Source organism: Crotalus tigris, unplaced genomic scaffold (genome assembly GCF_016545835.1).
Source record: "Crotalus tigris isolate CLP2741 ecotype Arizona unplaced genomic scaffold, ASM1654583v1 scf7180000017598.18339901613:2243638, whole genome shotgun sequence".
Taxonomy (NCBI): Eukaryota; Metazoa; Chordata; class Lepidosauria; order Squamata; family Viperidae; genus Crotalus; species Crotalus tigris.
In genome coordinates, this window is record NW_024096502.1 from 48,029 (window position 1) to 68,949 (window position 20,921).

Consider the following 20,921-nt stretch of genomic DNA (forward strand, 5'->3'; position numbering starts at 1 on the left):
AACAATCGGTTCTCTGTGTGGATGCCGCTTCCGGAAGTCCGTTCTGGGCCTGGGCAACAAAAAATTAGCTACCGGTTCTGCTGAACTGGTGCGAACTGGCTGAATCCCACCACTGCTATTTCTGCTTCCTTACAATATGGATTGATTGTTCCATCTTCATTAATCAGTTTAAATAAAATACACCTATTTTGTGTTATTCTCTCCCACCTATTATTTTTACTCTGCTCATTCCTTCTGTTCTTAATCATCTTCTTTGTCAAATAAGGCACTTTTAAAATGTATGTGGAAAGCCTGTATTTAATAGTAATAGTTCTAAAAGTCAGAACATTTGTAGACATTTTTTGTAATAAATAGGATTTTAAGTATAAAGCAGCCTGCATAAAACTACTTTTTCCAATGACCTTCAAGCTATTTTCCCCCAGCAAAGCCAGAGGTTTTATCTTTGAGCAATCCTATAATTTTTCTTGCTTTTAATCCAAAATATAACAACTCTTGGAAAATATCCAGTATACTACTTTGAAGGATGATTATTACACTCTCTAGCCACCTGGTTGCATCCACAAAGAAGAAAAACAACTGCTGAAGAAGAAAAAAAGAACTTTCCTAGTGAGGCTGCAATAGATGTTAACATCTCTGATGCTCTATAAAATTTTGTTAGAGCAATTTGAATATATTGGCAAACCTTTCCTAACAGAAAAGGAATAAAGGTGTCTATGTTTCTAAGACAGTTTTCCACGGCCTGATGCCTCCAAACAACACTAAACTGCAATTCCCCGTCTAGCGATGAAGGAAGCCATAGACCAAAACCTCTGCAAGTCAGTTTTTTGAGGAAGACGGAAGACAAGGACAAACCAACTTCATCTTCTTACCAATATAATTACTTGATACTGTACGTATGACATCAACAGCAGTTCAGTTCAGTTTACTTTTATGCTAGTAAGTCATCCATTGTGACTTACTCACAAGGGTGCCCTAATACCACTGATTTTTCTTTTGTGACAAAACATTGTTGTAAAACTTAACAGAAGACCTGCAGCTGAAGAATTTTCAGGCACTAATAGCTTAGCCATATTTTTGGATGCTTAAGTACAGAATATAAAATAATTTTATCACAGTAGGCTTCATTGTATTAAATGACATTTCCTTCTTGCCCCCTCCCCCAATTTATGAGTCGGAGTCTTTCATAGATTTGTGAAGAAAGGAAAAAAAAGAGAAGAAAAGAATGATATATATCATTGGGAACCAAAGTCAATGTAGGAATAGATATATAAAGGGAATCAGTTCTGGGAAAGACCAGTAAAGAACTGCCACTTAATTCTAAAAAATAAGTGAGATATAAATGTTTTATATATAAAAATGAAATTTAGGCTGGCAGAAATATTGTAGTTAGTTTTTGGAAAAGCTTTACAAAAGCCTTGCTCTGGGTGTTTCTTTCAGCCAGTTCCTGTCTTGGAAAGCATATTAAGAGATAGTTTGCCAACTGGGAGCTTGGAGAAAATCCCACCTACTTGGCTGCATGAGTGATTGAGACTTATTTTTAAACAAAGACATTGGAATATAGCAATAGCATTTAGACGTATATGTATACCACTTCACAGTGCTTTACAGCCCTCTCTAAGCAGTTTACAGGGTCAGCATATTGCCCCCAACAATCTGGGTCCTCATTTTGCTGACCTCGGAAGGATGGAAGGCTGAGTCAACCTTGAGCCAGTGAGAATCGAACTGCCAAACTGCTGGCAACCTGACGTCAGCAGAAGCAGTCTGCAGCACTGCATTCTAACCACTATGCCACCACAGCTCTTATATAGCTGATAGAAGTTAGAGAATATATTATTATAATGCCTGACTCTTTACTGTGACATTCCAATCTCTGGAATTGGAGAGTGGGAAGTCTGAGAAGGGGAGAGACTCCAAAAATCACTAGTGCATATTTATAATTTTTGGGGCAGGGTTTTGCAGTAATTTGGGAATATTTCTTTTAAAAATAAACATTGCTGAGTTGAGTTCCAAATTCTTTGCATAGTCTTGGTTATCTGGACATCTATCAAATTTATCAATGCAACTGTTGGGCTCACTTGTGTAGTGTTCATAAAATGTCTTTAAAACCCAGAATGTAGAAAAAGGAAACACCAGCAGTGATACTAAAGAATATTTTATTTTATTATTTTATTTTATTTTATTTGTACCCCACCTTCATTATTTTTACAAATAAATTAAGGCAATGAACATATCCAGCACATCTTTCTCCTCCTGTTTTCCCCATAACAACAACCCTGTGAGGTGGTTTGGGCTAAGAGAGAGGGACTGATCTGAATTTGAAATTACTTTAAAAAACAAAGGGATTGCAATGAACTATCATGGAAATGAGAATTTTGCTATTTTGTTATTTAGAAAAGTAAGATAATAAATTTTATTTCAATGCATGAATTCAATCCATGGCAATAATACCTAATAACCCAATTAATTGTCAGGTGGGTCCTAAGTTTTAGCTAAGCAAATTCTCCTTTATTTATTTATTTTATTTTATTTTTGCTCCTTGTTTGTTCATTTTGCTCATCATAGGATAATGTGGAAGACATGTTCGCTCAGTTAATGCTTTTCTCTGGGGCATATGTTGTTTTACAAAAAATCTGAAAGTGTCAAATCATTTAATGTTTTCAAATTTATTGAGAAAATGAGCCAAATGTTCTCTTTAAAAAATTTGAATAGACTCAGATATCGTGCTTAAAATAATAATGTGATTAATGTGGCTTAACATATTAGGCAGAAACCAAACAAATTACATTATGTGTGAACTCCACCAGATGCTGTGAATTAAACTAAGCCTTCCTGCATGAATTAGTGAATTTGACCAAGCCTTCCTGTCTGTTTTCTGAATTGATTTGTTTTCTTCTGATCAAGAACTCCAGTAAGAAAGAATGAGATGGGTTTGTGGAAAAAAATGGCAGGATGCAATCCATATTCATCACCAGAAATCCTTGGGAGACTCTTTCACCTACACCTAACCCAGGTGGGGGCAGGGGAAGGTCGTGGATTTTCGGTTCCAGTTGTTGAATGCTTTTGTCCAGAGCAAAAGGTCATGAGATAAAAATGGTCAATTCTTGCTTTTTGTGTTGCTAAGAGATGGTGATATCTGTCCCTTTTGCTCTGTATTTGCTCACCTGCTAAATGCCAGTACTCACCCAAAAATCCAGCAGAATTAACTATTTGTTATCTACCATGAACTATCCTGTAACCCTCAATATGAAAGTTTGTATTATGAATCTGTAGGTTGTAGCTTACAGTATTTTTTTCTGTTTGTTGACCCCATTTAGTATCCAATCTCATAGGATTGGAAGGATCCCTTCCAAAACAGCATCAAGGCTAACAATTCTCTACCGCACAACTATGATAGTAATACAAGTACTAGAAGGGAAAAAATGTTAGAACTGCAAAGCATTCAAGGGTAGGTAAAGTCAGAGACTACCTTATCATTCCATCAAATGAAATAGAAAAAGAGACCACTGGTATTATTGCATAGTATTTTTACTTTTTTTTTTTTTTGAGCAGGGAAAAACTAACAACGCTGCACAGTGATTGGAACTCAAGAGCAAAAATACTTTGGTCAAAACAAAATAATTGTAATAATTTTGATGGCAAACAATCTCGAATAATTGTTTTATGCAAAATACATTGTTTGCTCCAAATCCATACAGACTTCATTGATTGATTGATTTGAGTTTATTAGCTGCTCAATTCCAATGGACTCTTTCATTGCTTGATCTTCAAACCCTCAATCATGGAAGTTCATTAGATGACTCTGGGCCACTTAGTTTTTCTCAATGCAATGTAAGGATACTGTGGTAGGGGAAAAATAGAAGGAGCAAGTGATAGGTACACTGCCTTGAGTTTCTGAACACATGATGGGATGTAAATCTAAAAATAAATAAAGAATACTACATGCTGGAGATAAGACCTGTACTCCAACAACTCTAGAAGTGGATACTAAACTGAAATTCTCCAGCTCAGAGACAATATGTTCCTGAATAGCAATTTTAGGCCCAGTGGTCAAAGAGGACTGTTACTTTACTGTCTTCTAATAATGTACTTTGGTGGACTGCTATTGAGAAATAAGATGGATCTGAAGAATGGTCCATCATTGCTCCTCTTATGTCATTTATATAGACGTGCAATTCATATTGTTAGAACTGTGTGTGTGCATGACTCTGTGCGTACATACAGTATATGTATACACACACGGATGCACACATTTATTTATTTATGGCTGCCCATCTTAAGAAACCAACACTGAATGGCTCATAATAGTCCTATCAAACCAAGCATCATAAAAACAGTACATGGATGTACCTACCTGGCTGGCAGTTCTCTGTTTGTTATGCTTAGTTACAAGCTGCTCAGAAGAGCTCCACCTTTTTCTAAATACTGCTTTCACCCTCCCCTTTTATTGCTACAACAATTTACAAATTTACAAAGCACTTTGCAAGGTGGACTTTTTAAATGTACAGGTCTAGTTCCCTCTGGGAGCACATTAGGAACACAGCTTGTACTCCTGGTCACTACTGGAATGAAAGTGCCTTTTAATCCTGCTTCTTTCCCTCCCTCAAGCCTAGTCTAAACAGACATCTTAAGAAAGAGACTGCTTAATTGCCAAGACAACTTGTGATAACACTTCCTCCCCCCCTTCCTTTCCAACTTAAACCCCCAAAATGGTCCCGGGAGGCCGATTCCAGGACTGGAGCAGCCCCTAATGAACACTCAGGGAATTAGAAGTCACTGATAAGGCCCTGCCTTTTATAGTTTTAATTTCATAGCAATAGTCACAGCTTCCTGATAAGGAAAGCATACATTGGATTGTACTGCACTCCCTGTTTCATAACTTAGAGGCCTTGGGTGAGTTGGCATCCATCAAAATGCTTTTTGCAATTTACATGAATACGCTGATGCCTGGTGATAAGGAAAAGTGTAAGTCAACAGAGTTGTGGCTGTAATTGGGTGTTACCTGTTTAGATATTCTGGCTGTTATCTCAGGATCATTTCACTGGCTCTGTTGAACTTCAGCTTCACCCTTGCTAGGGTTGAAAAGCTTTGCAACCTGTGTACCATTCAGGCTCCCTATAAAGGACGCTTGGCAGTCTTCATACAGCATTCTGTTCCTCAGGCATTTCCTGGAATTCTCAGGGTGGCATTCCCAGGGGCCAACTGGGGAAGGCTCTTATAGATTTATGGAATCCCAAAGTTAAAGGAGGCCTTTTAAGGCGATCCAGTTGACTCAGGCACTCAATGCAAAAACGTTTCAGAATTCAAGCCTCTTCAAGAGGGCTTTATACAAACCTTCTCATTGGCAGAAAGCTTGTCAACTGCTCTTATTCTCAAGAGGTGTCTCCTAAAGATGGATCTGTTGGACCTTAAATCTGTTTGATTTAGTCTTGCCCTTTAGGGCAGTAGTGAGAGAGAAAAAATGTTGCCTGTTACTTAAGAGGCATTTGGGTGCAGGTAGTCCTCGACTTATGACCACATCTGAGTCCAAAATTTCACTTAACAACTTAAGCTAAACATTAAACAGATGATTTGCTGTTAAGTTAGCAACATGGTTGTTAAGTGAATCTGTCTTCCCCATTGACTGCTTGTCAGAAGTTTGCAAAAGGTGATCACATGACCCTGGGACACTGGAACCATCATGAATATGAGACAGTTGCCAAGAATCTGAATTTTGATCATGTGACCATGGGGATGCTGCAATGATTTAAATGTGAAAAACAGTCATAAGGCACTTTTTTCAATGGTATTATAACTCTGAATGGTCACTAAATGAACAGTTGTAAATTGAGGACTACCTGTATTCGAGGAGGAGGAGGAGGAGGAGGAGGAGGAGGAGGAGGAGGAGGAGGAGGAGGAGGAAGAAGAAGAAGAAGAAGAAGAAGAAGAAGAAGAAGAAGAAGAAGAAGAAGAAGAAGAAGAAGAAGAAGAAGAAGAATAAGAATAAGAAGAAGAAGAAGAAGAAGAAGAAGAAGAAGAATAAGAAGAAGAAGAAGAAGAAGAAGAAGAAGAAGAAGAAGAAGAAGAAGAAGAAGAAGAAGAAGAAGAAGAAGAAGAAGAAGAAGAAGAAGAAGAAGAAGAGCAAATGTACATGTCCCAAGATAATGTTGCAGGATCCAATCTGGGTTGGGGACCAGGGCCAGAGGTTTAGTCTTCCCAGCTTTTGGACTCATTCTGTTGCCCATCCTCAAGGAACTTCACTTGAATGTGAGGAAGAAGTTCCCTGAGGATGGGTTCCAGCAAGAGTCCAAAAGCTCAGAAGATTAAACTTCTGGTCCTGGTGACTGACCCAGATTGGATCCTGCATTATTATTATGTATTATAATATTCATTTGAATGGATTAGCTGTCCATCTCCAATGACACTGGGTAATGTATGATAGTAAGTATCAATTTGTCAATAGTTTTACTATTTGTTTCAGCTACAAAAAGAATATTTGAACCCCAAAATAATGTCAGAAGTGGCCCCAAGATCAGTATATATAGATTTCCAGTTACTTGAATCACAGTCAGGAAAGGGAGGAAAACACTAGATAGCCTAACCCAATGATTTGAATCCTATATAACTGTTCTCAGCCACTGATTGTGATAAGTATACTAGTACACGTCAGATTTTGGGGTAACTATTCCTTTACCACTAACAATGCTGTTGAGGTTGAAGTGCAAAGCATCTGCAGATCTTTATTTCCTGTGTATTCCATAGTAATCTAGTAGTCTAATGATCTCACTATTTTTATATATGTATGTATGTATGTATGTATGTATGTCCTGCCTTTTTTTACGAATAACTCAAAGAAGTGAACGTATTCAACACATCACATCCTCCTATTCTCCCACAACAACAACCTCATGAGGTAAGTTGGGCTTAGACAGAAGGACTGGTCCAAGATCACCTAGATGGCTTTCATAAATAAGGCAGGACTAGAACTCACAGTATCCCACTTTCTAGCCTGGTGCCTAAACTACTAGACCAAACTGGCACCTTTATCAATAATACTGTAATAATGATAACGATAACAACAACAATAATAATATCACACACACTCCATTATTATGTTCAAATTATGTTGAGAATGGCTAAAGAGATAGTTCTTTAAAAAGGGTGAATTGATAATACCTTGGGCAAGAGACCTCTATTATGGTTGGGTCCTTGCCTGCCAAGAGATAATGTTCTCTGATATTGCCAAGGAACTTTTACATCAAGATTGGCAGGCAGAAAAAGCGTAATATGCAGGCCCTCCCTTCAACCTAGGTTGGGTGATCTGTTCCTGCAGTAGACGTGGAATATTCTGGTACAAGAGGAGAAAATGAATTCTGATTGCCAGGGACTCACTCCCTACTCTGTTATGCTCTCAGGCTCTACAAGGAAAATAGCACTGTGTGGGAGGTAGGGAGAAAATATGTGTGCTTTAACTCACCTAACAATTTTGCCCACTTCTGTGCTAATGAAGGATACTATGGAGCCAATAAAGGGCTATCCATCCAAAATGTTTTCCCATCTGCAGGGTAAATGATGCAGCCACACTGAGAACTTCATTCAATAACATTGGAAAATGGGAAAGGATCAAGCTCATGGTATCTCTTATATGAAAAATGGGAATTATTCAGCAAATTCTTATGCCAAACCATTCTTAGGACTACAGATGCATTCTCTACTTTCATAATGAAACCCCTCCATGGACTGCTGTTGTTATTTTAATTCTGTGTTGTTGCTTTTTTTGTATATTCTTAATGGTAGAGGATAGGAAGACCTGGAGGAACATTGTCCATGGGGTCGCGATGGGTCGGATACGACTTTGTAACTAACAACAAAGTCTTCTCTATTAAGTGGTATATTCCACTATAAACCCAGTCCTTGTAAATTGGTTTTAAAACAAATTCTATTTTTAAAATCATCAGTGGAAGTTTCTTCTCCAATCTTTCCTAGGTTGGGAAAGAGTTTAATTTTACATGAGGTGGGAAGACTCCAAAAAAAATAGTAAAAAAAGTTTCCCATCTGAATAAAGTTTCAGTTTATTTTATCACCTTAGGACTGTATCATTTCATTGTGATGCATGTGTAATTTAAACCAAAAATGCTAATGATAATTAAGGGGTTGAGTTCCAACTCCTTTTTTGTGGAAGTCATCCAAATATATTATCTCTGCTGCAGAATGCTTGCAGCCCAGACATCACTGCAAAAATGAAAATGACCAGACCCTATTCTATAATTAAACCTAAGAGACTCAAACGGATTTACAAAAAGTCAATGGCATCCTATCCACTCTGCAGCATTTTTATTAGATTCTTATAATTTTTATTTCAGTTCTTATAATCCAGGGTGTCAACAATTTGCAGATAAAGAAAATCAAATGTCTTGTAAAAGATACGTGTTCTCTTCCCTGAGGCTTGTCTGTACAGAGACAGACCCATTATTTAGTGATGAAATGCCTGGGATGCATGCCTAAGATGCCTAGGTTTATTTCAGACAAATAAAAACTCAGGTTAGTAAAACTGGAGAAGAGCAAAGAGCAAATATTAAACAATATCGGCACAGAAAGGCAGCACTACATACTCTTTCCAAATTTGGCTGAGGAAGATGATAAAGATGATGATGATGATGAAGAAGATGATGATAATGATGATGATCTGCATTAGGGGCACGGCTTTGGGGTGCATTGTTACTCAGAAAGCACAGGTAGTAGACTGGGGATACATGACAACAATTAGGTGGAACCAGGACAAATATAAATGTTTTATATTTTAATTTAATAGTTAACAAGTTCACATGCAAAAAAATAAGCTTACATTTACATATAAATTTACTTACCACTGTATTTAAATAAGCAAATAAACAAATAAAATACTTTCTATGCTTGAAATAATTTCTCTCTCTTTTTTTTTTGCATTAAAAATTAGTTTGGTAGAAAATTTTGGAGAAACTCCAGGGTGGCAGCCAATTTATAATGGCACCATCAATAACTCGACTGACATAAATATATGTTTCTACTCTTCAACATACCTGACAATTCACAGAAGTGCTACTGTTGAGAATGAAGGGAGTTAAAGTAGAAATGGAACAGGTTTGGGGAGGGCACTATAGAAGAATCCTTCTGTGATATGTATTGAAACTGCATAGTCTACAATGACTGTGAATCTTAAGATTTATTGTTGCAATGCATCTGGAACATAACAGGCTGAGGAAGCCAAGTTCAGGACCAATGGGAAGGAAAGGAGAAGGGAAAGAAGCCAATATATCCTGGGCAGAAGATTGGCACTGGAACAGAGCATTATCCTTCCATTAATTACCTTTTGGTAATTCACATAGATCTCATCTGGCCTATTCCAGGAGCTTGCCATGGTTGTTCAGTCATCTTAAAGTTTCTGATAACTCCCTCTGCTACTTTCTGGCTATCTAATCTGTACAACCCTAACAATCAATTAGACAACTCTGGACTTTCTTCTCTTTTTTTGTTCTTAAGCTTCTAGGAGGGCACCAATCACTAACCCCGATAGAGATATCTCTGGATGGCTATTGACTGTGGGTGGGGTTTGTTGTAATCAATTGTTTATCCTTTGTTTGGACTGTCTGAACAAGCAAAGGGTTACAGATGATAGGGAGGATTCTATCATCCCCCTGCACTGAGGATTTGCATTTAATTAAAAATGTTGCAACCCATCACTGTAGAATTTGCAAATTGTCCTGTCTAGACAAAGAGACCATTGCAGAGGGGGAAAGTTATAAGACAAAGTTGGCTGAAAAGCAGAGCTATTAGACTTGCTCTTTCAAAGGCCATACAGCTCAAGGTCTCCTGGGAGAGACACATATGAAGATGAATGAAGATAAAGATGAATGAACAAGCAAAGATGGGCATAGATAAAGAATTTATTCACCTCTAACTAGAGCAGCTGTAAGAATAATCAGTTTGTTTCATGGGACCCAGTAGTTTTGATGCCATGTCTTTTCTATAACTACTGCAGGCTATGATGACATCAGTGTCAGAATAGCCCAAATCCAGGCCAATTGCCACTTTCCAGCTTGAGAAGGATTGGGTGAAACTATGTCTACCTAAAAGAAAAATACAATCATTTATGCAAATAATTTACAGTGAAACTTCTGAAAGCTGCTGTGATTTTTTTTAAAATAAAACCACTACTGTAATCACAGTAGTGATATTTTTTACTAGTTAGGTAGAACTGAGAAGTGGCATCTAACTGAGCGAGCTACAATCAAATGTCGCTGGATAACCAGTAGAATTATGAATTTGAGTATGTTTCCAAAGGTTAGATTGCAAAGAATATTTAGGTTATTATAAGCCATGGAAAGGAAATTTATGGCCCTCTAAATCTTACTAGTCTACAACTCACAGCATTCTTCATCACCGATTGGTGTTACTGGGAGTTTTAGTTCAGCAACATCTAGAATGCCACTGATACCTCACTCTTTGATATATAGTAATTTTGGGGGTTGCATATTTTTAGCTAAAAATAAAGTGGGACAAGTTGAAATTCTACATTTAGGAATCAGAGTATTTTCAAAATCCTGAACGTAACTAATATAGACCTACAAAATACAAAAGTATGTTTGTTGGTTTTTATATTTATTTTTTATTTATTAAACAAATTTATATAGCTGCCCAACATAGTAACATATAGTTACATAGGTAACTCAGGGCACCTTGTATTGCAGACATAGTAGAAACTACACCAAGTGGTATAGAACAATTTTGGCACCCTTTTCCTAATCATTCGTTCTACCTGTAAATACCAAGAAGCTTTCACTGCATTTGTAATCTGTTTTCCAATAAAATATATATCCATTGTATAACAAGATCAATTTGCAAACTCTTGTAAATCCTCTTGCAAATCAAGAGCCATATTCAAGTCAGCAATGTTCTTTGCAGAAAGAAGCAGACGTATTTATTGGTTAGTTTCAGCTGAATTTGCATCTCCCAAATATGGTCTGAGAACTGGTCATCTACCCCTAAATCCAGCCTAGAAAAGAGCCTGGTGCTTAGAAGGAGAAGCAAATGGTTGCGCTCATGAATTGAATGAATCTATTTTCTGGATTTGCGTAAGACTTTACTACTTTTATTATTACTAGATTTGAACTATAAACTAACTAAATGAAGTGACATACCCATGAAGGCTTTTACCTCTAAGGATTCAATTCTATGATCCTGTGAGCTTCTGTTTTAATAGGTTGTGATGTGTATTCCAATGTTTCATCAGGTATGAAGGCGAATGTACAAGTGCCAGGATGTCGCAGAACCCAATCTGGGTTGGTCACCGGGATCAGAAGTTTGGGCTTGGAAGACAAAACCTCTGCTCTCAGTGACCGACCCAGATTGGGTCCTATACCAGGTATCTTCAAAGGTAAAGCCGTTTGCTCTGCAGTGCAGTTCTTGGCAGCTCATCCCAAACTGAACAGATCACCTTGCCTCTCTCTTCCTGGCAAAACATCACAATTTTAGATAAGTAGACCATGGCCTATTAGTACGGAAGCTCATAGGATCATAGAGTTGAACAAATGGAAGGAATCCAAGAGGTCATCAATTCCAACCCCTGCATACTGCATGATTCACACCATCCCCTACAAATGACTATTCACAGCCTGTTTGAAAACTTCTCAGCATTGGATAAATGAGGCAAATTTGTAAAGCACGTTAAGCAACCAAGGTTAACATTGACCGGGCTTAATATGTTGTGCAAATGCCTTAGCTCTTCAATTAAGCTGCTTAAGGGGGTTGTGTGAACAGCAAAAGCAAATCCTCATTGCAGAGGAATTGCCACAACAAATTCACCAACAGAGCTAATGCAATTCTATGATGTCCAACCCAAATACTTCACCTTCCTGCCTTCCATTTCATGGTCACATTGCCGTGTGATGGGATTATGCAGCCTGTCTTTCTATATGCACAAAGGAAACCTTGCTCAATCCTTGTAAGGTGGCTATGTTCCCACCCCACACCAGCCCTGAGCCCAAACAAGGATTCTTACAGGCAGCAGCCAGGAACACTACTGGGACTATAACAACTGTGCAATCTCCATACTTTCACATATTCCAAATTCCTGAAAAGCTGAGATCACTAGCAGAAGGTTGAAAAGAAAAGACCTCAGTCACGATGTTTTCTTTACTCTGCATTGTCTCTCCTCGCAGAACCTTCTGTTTGTATTTGGGGAAAATAAAATAAAGGGGTCTAGGTAGGTATGTGCCAATTTGTTTCCCTACAATTTCCAAACGAACGGGTTGGATTCACCCGTGGCCTTGAGAAGCGGCCTTTTTTTCCTTTCCCAGCTTGGCGCCTTCCATACTGTTGGCCATTGGCTCCATTCTCCCCAGACCACATGGCAAACCCCTCGTTAGCTGGGGATTGCAAGAGAAGAGCGGCCGAAGGGCTTGACGTGGGTTGGAAAGGCACCAGGTTCAGGGTTTCGTTCTCAACTGACACGTTCCCGACCGAGGTGTCTGTTAGATGGATCATCGAGGATTTCAGGGCCCATCTGGTCTGCCCGTCCTGAAGGGAGCAGTTCCGGTCAAGCCATGCCCGTTTCCTTTCCTTGCTCCTTCCTTCCCTCGCTGCTGTAATCTACAGAGAAACAAGGGCTCGCACGGGGCGCTCGGGGTCCGCCGGGTTCTGCCCTTACCCAGCGCCGGGGAGTCTACGCCCGAGCACCAGAGACAGGCCGGCGGCGACCCTGCAGAGCTCCCTATCAGCGGACACCTCATTAATATCCCGGGAGGCGCAACGCTCCGGCGCAGCAAAGGGAATCGGCGCAGCAGGCGCCGTTTACACGGGGCGGAAGGACGTTGAAGCCAGTAAATAGGAGGCGAAAGAGCATCGGGGTCGGCTTCAGTGGGAAAAGGGATCTGGGATCTGTACGACGGCTCCGCACCCATGGCCTGGAAGCAGTGTCAGTGGAAAAGGGCGGTGCGAAGAGCTTCTCTCCACCGAAGCTACAAGAGGCATAATCATTGAGATTAAAAATAATGCGAAGGGAATTGTATGTGAAGGTTGCCAACAGCCGCCTGGAGTGGGTGGTATATGAGTGAGATAAATAAATTATAGAAATATGTGCATACACAACGATAAAAATAAAATATCAACCACCCTCTAATAATCACATGTTAATTTGATTTTAAGATTATGGAATTCATAAAAGGTGCATACGCATGTTATCATAGTCCTCATGAATTTTCAATCAATATGGACTAAAAGCAGAACAACTTGTGTTGCTTTTAGAAAATAACTCAATGCTGAGTGATTGCATGACATGTGAGCAAAACCGAAATAAGACAAACATGAGTCATTCTCCACCTCGCAGCTCCCTTCATCAGAAACCATTTAAGACAACAAGCACTGCCAAATGTATGGCTGTTATTTTATATTGGTTAAATACAAGAGTATTTTTAATAAGAGTTGGGGGAAGAAGGTGAATTACTATAATCAGTCATGATTTGCACATGTATGCACACATATACAGGATCACAAGGTAAATTTTGCCCACTGCATAATAATTTGCTTGAGTATGAATAGCTATAGGCACTAAGTAGGCTATTCATATTTTATTTTTGCAAATAATACTCTTAAGACATATTTTCTTTCCCATACTCATAGAAAGCTTGAAAAGTGATACTGAGTGAGTTGTACAGAATGACAGCTGGCCTATAAGCAAACATGTAAAACAAAATCAAGGTGCAAGGATTCTTTTCTATTTATTTGGTGCTCAATACATGCATAGCCATTGACAAACACTGCAGAGAACATAGGATTCTACCATCAGATCTCATATTCAAGAAAGTCAAAAATAGAAAGCATTAAAACAACACCTCACCCAACTTCCAACTTGTCTGTAGAATCCCTGCCCCACCCCCAGTTTCTAAATACCTGTCTAGAGAGCAATGCCCACTTCCTACTTCCTCCTCAGCTGATGCTCACTTCCTGTTTCTTTCTCTCAGCCTTCTCCAAGAGTAGGGAGAATACAGTAGGGAGAAATGAAACTTGGAAACCCGGCTTCCAAGACTTACATTTCTTCATTTGCTAGTTTGTTTGTTTGTTTATTCTCTTTCTCATCTGTACCAATGATTCTCCAACTCCCCAAGATTAACTGAAAAACAAGAAAGCACAGAGTGGAAGAGCCAAAGCTTGAAATGAAGCAGTGGAACACACACCTAAAATCTGACCTGATCAAAAGGACTTAGCTCTCTTTTCTTCTACTAACAATATTAACTCAGTTACTGGACTGAAGAAAAACTGTTGATCTCCTGTCTACTAAGAAACCATTGCCTTTGAAAGACTACTCCCTCACTCTCCAGTTCCCTTGAAATAAGATAAGGACAAGGTAGAAAGAATTGTGATCTTATTCAGTGATTATAACAAGAGAGCTGGTATCCAATGTTTACTTTCATCTTCCTTCCTGGTTCTTTTTTCCTTTTTTGCTGTGCCTAAATGATTATAAACTTGTAAGTAGACATTCCTTTTTAAGAGATGACAATTATTTTCTTGATGAATATGCATGCAGGAATGCAGGAGCCAGGTCACATATATGGTCTGTATGATCTGAAGTTGAAACCATTCTCTGGGAAATGCTGCATGGGCAGGTTTATTAATAATCAATTTCAACTATTAGTCAAAGCTACCAGCATCCTTAAAGAGACCTGCCTATACTCTAAGACCCTTGTTTCTTTATGCAAAATTTGGAATGTGGATTTATCTTTGTTTAGAAAATGCCCTACTCAGACTTGCTAGGAAGACCCATTAGCAGTATTAATTGATTGTAACAAAGCTATCTGAATCCTAAGGGTGTGCCTTTGATCTTCTCTCCAGAAAAATGCATTTTTCTTTTGGAGAGGAATTATATTTTCTGGAGAGGAAAGGATCAAAGGACACATTTAGAATACAGATGGCTTGAATAGTCCCAGCATTCAAATGCCGAGGCCATGCTAAACTCACTTAAATATTTCTTCACTGAGGTCAGGGGCTCGGTTGGTTGGCCAGAATTAAATATCTCAGTGAAACATGTATCAGATGTTCCAAAACCTTGAAAGATTAGCACAGCTTTCCACAAGCTGGAACCCTCCAGATATGTTAGACTATATTTCCTATATTCTTTAGAAAGGATTTTTTTTAATTTGTTGGATGAAGGCTGAAGGAATTTATAGTGTGCCATTTTTGGAAGATCTAGACTGGGGAAGCTGGGCTAGATGTTAGAATGGACTCTGATTATATGCAAGAACATAATAAACTTTCAAACTTCATAGAATTATTCAATAAGTCTGGGAATTAGTGCATCTTTTGTATATATTTTTTCTTGAACTAATTAGTCATTTGACCAATCAAGCTTCATTTTGAAGATAAATTTACTTACTGCCCATTATTGATGTGCTCTTACAATATTTTCTCAAACTTAATAAATACCTGGAGTGTGGAAAACCTGACTTACATTTGCAAACTTCATGTTCCACAATGAGGAATTGAAACTTAACAGAAGAATTAGCTCAGAGTGAATCAGACAATATTGATTAATTACAGTGCTTCCGAATCCTATTTTTCCTCCAGAGACTTTGAGGCAAACTGAGATCGCTACTTCCCCATTTTACAATTTATGATTCAGTGAGGTGAATTTGTGTAATGTCTTCTGTTCACCACACTGAAAATGCACTGATTTTGTTCTAGTATAATCAACTGTAAAAATAAAAAATAAAAATCTTCCTTTAGCTATTCTGAAATTTAATTTCCACAATGAACTGTCTTCCTCAAGTGGTGGATCACAAATCCCATCACTCCTATCAGCATGGCCAGAGATGACAGGATTAATTTTCCAACACATCTGGAGGACATCAGTTCAATCAACATTGTTGGGGAGGCTGATCTTCATCCCTTCCTGTCATATTTAAACAAGGTCAAAGCCTAATAGTATCATTTCTGTAATTTCCTCTGCTGTGTCAGTGAATCCATATGGTCAGATATGTGAAGCTGGCTGGCTCCATTCTAAGAAATGGTCTAGGGTCCCTGTTATGTGAGAAGAGGCATTTCTCTCCCCACCCATTTGAATTCAGACTCCCGAAGTATTCATACCAATTGCCTTTATTTTTATGGATAGCTTGGAAATGTTTCTCAGCCTTGAACTAAGAAGTTCTGGCAGTCCTGGAAAGAGCTGGAGGATACAATTCCACATACAGAGGTCCTTGAAATGATCTTTCTGCTCTTAGCAACTGGAGGATTAGATTTTTCAGAAAGGAAAAGTGAAGGGCAGCTGGAGGAGAGGAAGGAATTAAAAGTGGGAGAAAGAGGGGAAAAAACCCAGAGAAAGAAAAATGAAAGAAAAGGTAGGGAACGATATTACCAATATGCGTTGAAAGAGAAAACAGTGCAGAATGCGTTTAGGGATATATATTTCCTGTACTGAGCACTGAGAGAAATATCAGTGAAAAGAAATCATCTATATAATGTGAAAGAAAAACTAAACAAAACAAGATTAGAGTTTCTTTATCTATTCTAAATGAAAGGTGCAGAAGGAGTTGCATGAGTCTGGCCTGACTCCACCAATGCAGAGTCAGATGAAGTTGAATCCCAGGCAACCCCCATAGATGGTCGAGGCAGGCGTTCCTTTTTCAGTCTATTGGGAGAAACATCCATCTGTTTTGTACTAAAATAAGCAGTTTTGAATGTGGCTCCATTGACTCAAATAGGGGCTGTTCCTGAGAAAAATATGATTCAGAGGTTGTATGTACAGGTTCATTCATGACTAGAATTTAGAGATGCTTTTCATCACAAACTTGATCTAGTTTCTGATAACTTGGCTAATACAAAACAGTGAACAGAGGGATCCACTGAGAATCCAGGGATGGGTGATGTATCAGCTGAAGAAGTGCCCCGTTTTGTTCTATCTGTTGTCTCTTTAGGTAGATTTTTCTGCAAAACCTCACTGCAATTAACACACTTATTGAAACCTAAGAGTGTGCTTAGCACAAGTGCATTTGAATGCCTAGTTTATATTTTTAGAGGGTTTGAATTTGAACTTTTCATCTTTTGATACTGATTTTTTCCCCTGGTGTAAGGGCAGATTGCAAGTTCAGGTTACTATCTTACATGCTTATCTGGGAGTAAGTCTCCCAGAACTTAGTAGGGTTTCTGACAAGCAGCATCCTAAATTGCACTAGTTGGAGTAAACAGATCTCATTATTAACCTAAAATGTCTTGCATTCACTGCAACACATTTAACACAGTTACCCTTCAAAACTTCATATTGCTACAGCCAGCTAATAAAGAACTATAATTTACATAAAAACTAATGGGGTGTGCTATAAGCTGTATAGCAAAGCAGTAAGCTATTCACTACTAAGATGAACAGAGGGTTTTAGTTATTTTATTACTGAAATGTTGTCTTGTAAAGAACTTCTGTTTGAAAAGAGGTGTATAAACCCAGTGAAGAAATAGAAACTAATAAAGAAGACCAAGAAGGAAAGTAGATCGCAATGCCTTCTTGGTCTTTGGGGCTGAGAAAATTTTGGCAAACAGTACAGCTTTATCTTCTGTACCCTAAAATTTGTCAGACAGTGTCTTTAATGGAGTTTGTTGTTAGATAACTATGGATGTGACTGAGCTTTAAGTTTGTTGACTTGAAACCAATGAAGAGAAGCTCTAGAGAAGAAAGGCATTTATCCCAACTTCTCCCTTCTTTAGAAGATGGTGGTAGTTGAAACTCATCAGCTCAAAAATAGGGGAGGGAAACCACAGATAGTGAAACATGCAACATTTTCTATAACAATTAGTTCGGACAGTAAAGACGATTTTTGATCATGGAAGGGAACGTGTCCAAGTGAAGATCCTAGTTAATCGGATGATTAATAAAACTAAATGCAATGGAAGTCGGGGGTGGGGGGGAATGCTGTACGACCTCCACGGACCCCCTTCTTATAGTAGACGCCGCTCATTCTGGCTGGGAAGTGCGTGGAGGCCTGATTGCACCACCCTAAGCATTACTCCGAGCAACTCAATCCTAAACCTTCTCCAGATCGGATCCCCTCGAGAATTTAGAGCGCGAACTAGTAAAGCCTTCGACACCACCGCCACTTCTAGTAAGCCCACCCGCGACTTATGATGCAGTCTGAGGACCACTCAGAATTTACCATCTAACTTTCTGACTTGAACTGAAGTCCCGTGGAGGGCAAGCGGCTTCGCTTCCGATTCCGTGGGCAGCAATTCAAAGGGAGCAAGCCGGCTCTGAGTGAAGAGAGGCAGAAACCACGGACCAACTTCCAAGCCGGATCCTATGCCTGTTTATTCGACGGCAGCAAGCCTTGAGGAAGGAAAAAAGTGTCAGGGGGAGCGAGGAGAAGGAACAAGGGCGATCTCCGGCTGAACGAGCCTTTCCCACGCTTTAGATTTTGGAAAGGAGTAACAGAATAGTTCCCTTTATAATTCAACGGAAAGAAGAGCAGGCTTTATTTGGGCGGAGGGGGGGGAAACTGCGTGGCTTTCAATAACACCTGATCGGAAGTCTTCCAATTCTCTTTTCCTCCTTCTTACCCTTCGAGCAGGAAATCGGTTTCGCTCCTAAAGGGTCTTGATGTACCCTACTTCTCTTTGTCCTTCTTGAGTCAATATTTTGGCGATACATGCAAGGTTTCTTGCCCAGTCCCTCTGTGCGCGGAATAACACTGACACCGGCCCTCTTCTCTTTCAAAGGCGACAAGCCGCGTTAAACCGTCTGAAACGTTAACACCGATCAAACCGTGCCAACAAGCCGGGAGCGGGGAGAAGCCGGAGCAGCGGAAGAGGCCTAACGCAAACCTGGATTTGAATGGCGGGGTCGCCCTGCCTTTTCCTATTTATATATAATGTATTTTATCATATATAAAGGAAAAAAAGATGAAACGTAGCTTTAATTATATATATTTCATCCTTTTTTTTTCAACGGAGAAAATCATCACCCCGGTACTAAATCACCCCTCCCCCCCGGCCGTTGATCCCGGAGGGAGGAATATAAATTCGCTTTAAGATTGCGCGCGTCTCGCCTGCCTTCGCTTGGGAAGAAACCGAGTTCCCGCGGTTGTTTCCAGCCGGTCCGGCTTCCCGAAGAAACAGTGCAAACGGCTTTTCCTGCGTCCTCAACAACCTCCCCTGTCTCCTTGGAAGGCAGACCCAGAGAACTCTGTTAAACGTTCCAAACGAGGAGTCTTTCTTTCTTTCTTTCTTTCTTTCTTTCTTTCTTTCTTTCTTTCTTTCTTTCTTTCTTTCTTTCTTTCTTTCTTTCTTTCCTTCCTTCCTTCCTTCCTTCCTTCCTTCCTTCCCTCTCTCTCTCTCTCTCTCTCTCTCTCTCTCTTTCTTTCTTTCTTTCTTTCTCCCTTTCTCGTTAATTCCTTTTCTTGTCAGAATTTCACTCCTTTCGAATGCGGGTGGGGATGAGAGAGAGACGTGTTTCCACATCTTTTTCGTACAGATATTCTCTCCGTTCATTACAAGACCTTTTTAAAACACATAGCCACCATGGACCAGATGTAGAATATTATTTCTTTTCCTGATGCATTTTTTTAAAGAAATCTTATTATTAAAAAGGAAGAAGAAGAAAAGGTCTGCTAAAAATATAATTTTAAAATAGAAATTGTAAAGGAAGTTTTGCATTGGGGAAGGACAAAAGGATTTTGTATTGGTTTCTTATTATTACACTGAAATATAAAATATAGAATACATGTTTTATATATGTGCCTAGAAACTACCAAGTGTCTTTAATTGAATAAAAGATATATCTAAATGCAAGAACAAACATGAAACTGTTTATTTTTTTATCGAGTGACAGCTAATAATCTTTTTTTCCTTATCAGAAAATGTATATTCTTATAGAAGTAAAACATACATAGTGGTTCCAAACTCTTACGTACCTGGGAATGAGTCCCATTGAATTCAATGGTTTTACTTTTGACATGCATCTCTATGAGAAAAAAAGAGCCATATTGATAACATTGTTCAGTGATATGAATTCGGTTGAAGCCTAAAGTCAATTACTAGGTGGGGAGTGGGTATTAGTTAATAATGTACGTTTAACAACAAAAATATTTCTGTGGTGGAAATAGCTTTATAGGCTGTAATCTGATCTGCATTTACGGCAAAATCTTTCATTTGGTCAGTAGAATTAACTTGCAAACAATATTCAAATGGGCAGACTGGGTTTAAAAAACAAACCCACAATTATATACTTTTAGAAACGTCCACCATGCATTCCTGGTGTACATGTGTATGACTATTTTATACTTTTTCTACGACAATCTCGCCTTTTAATTTAAGAAGAATCTGAGGAAAACAATTGCCATTTCTTCACACAGTTTAAGCAATCTTATAACTGAGAGGAAATCCACCCATTTCCCGGGTGTTAGAAGCCCTGCTCAGTTACCTTGGATCAATTTGCGACGCTGAGATTCGGTCGCGGTTTCGACACTTCGTTCTGCCAAGAGCCTCCTGAAAAGAAAAATATATGTAGAAAAATCCCCCTCGAATGTGGAAAGCGGCACGTCGAATTAATCCGAGATTTTTTCCATTCTTCGTGGCTGTTAACAAAAGTCTGCCTCAATATCTCCGCAGACTCTTTCTCTCTCTCTCTCTCTTGCTCTCTCTGCCTGTTTATCTCAAAAAGATTGTAACACGGGGTGGGTTTTTTTCTACACATGTTAACTTCATAAATAACAGGCACCGACCATCCCTATCACCAAGCGCGCTGTTCCACCTATTAAAAGCTTTTTAAAATATTCTGCGCGCCCTGATACTGTTACAGTAAAGGACCGCAGCCCCAAGAAACAACAGAGATATTAATTCTTCTCTCCAACTGCAATTTCCTCAAAAAACAAAAACTAAAACCCACCACTCTATGTTGTTGGTAATAAATTTGCAAATGACAACTGCAAAAATAA

General features: G+C 38.9%; 1 long non-coding RNA gene across 7 annotated transcripts in view; it reads right to left on the bottom strand.

The window, feature by feature from the left end:
• The window catches only part of LOC120318429, a 47,705-nt gene extending 27,062 nt beyond the window's left edge, over nt 1-20,643 (bottom strand). For all 7 annotated transcript variants that reach the window (XR_005559507.1, XR_005559506.1, XR_005559503.1 and 4 more), the window contains exons 1-2: nt 20,408-20,643; nt 19,899-19,948 (exon numbers count right to left, since the gene is read on the bottom strand). This is a non-coding gene — a long non-coding RNA (uncharacterized LOC120318429). The remainder of the gene's footprint in view (nt 1-19,898; nt 19,949-20,407) is intronic.
• Nucleotides 20,644-20,921: the final 278 nt, after the last annotated feature.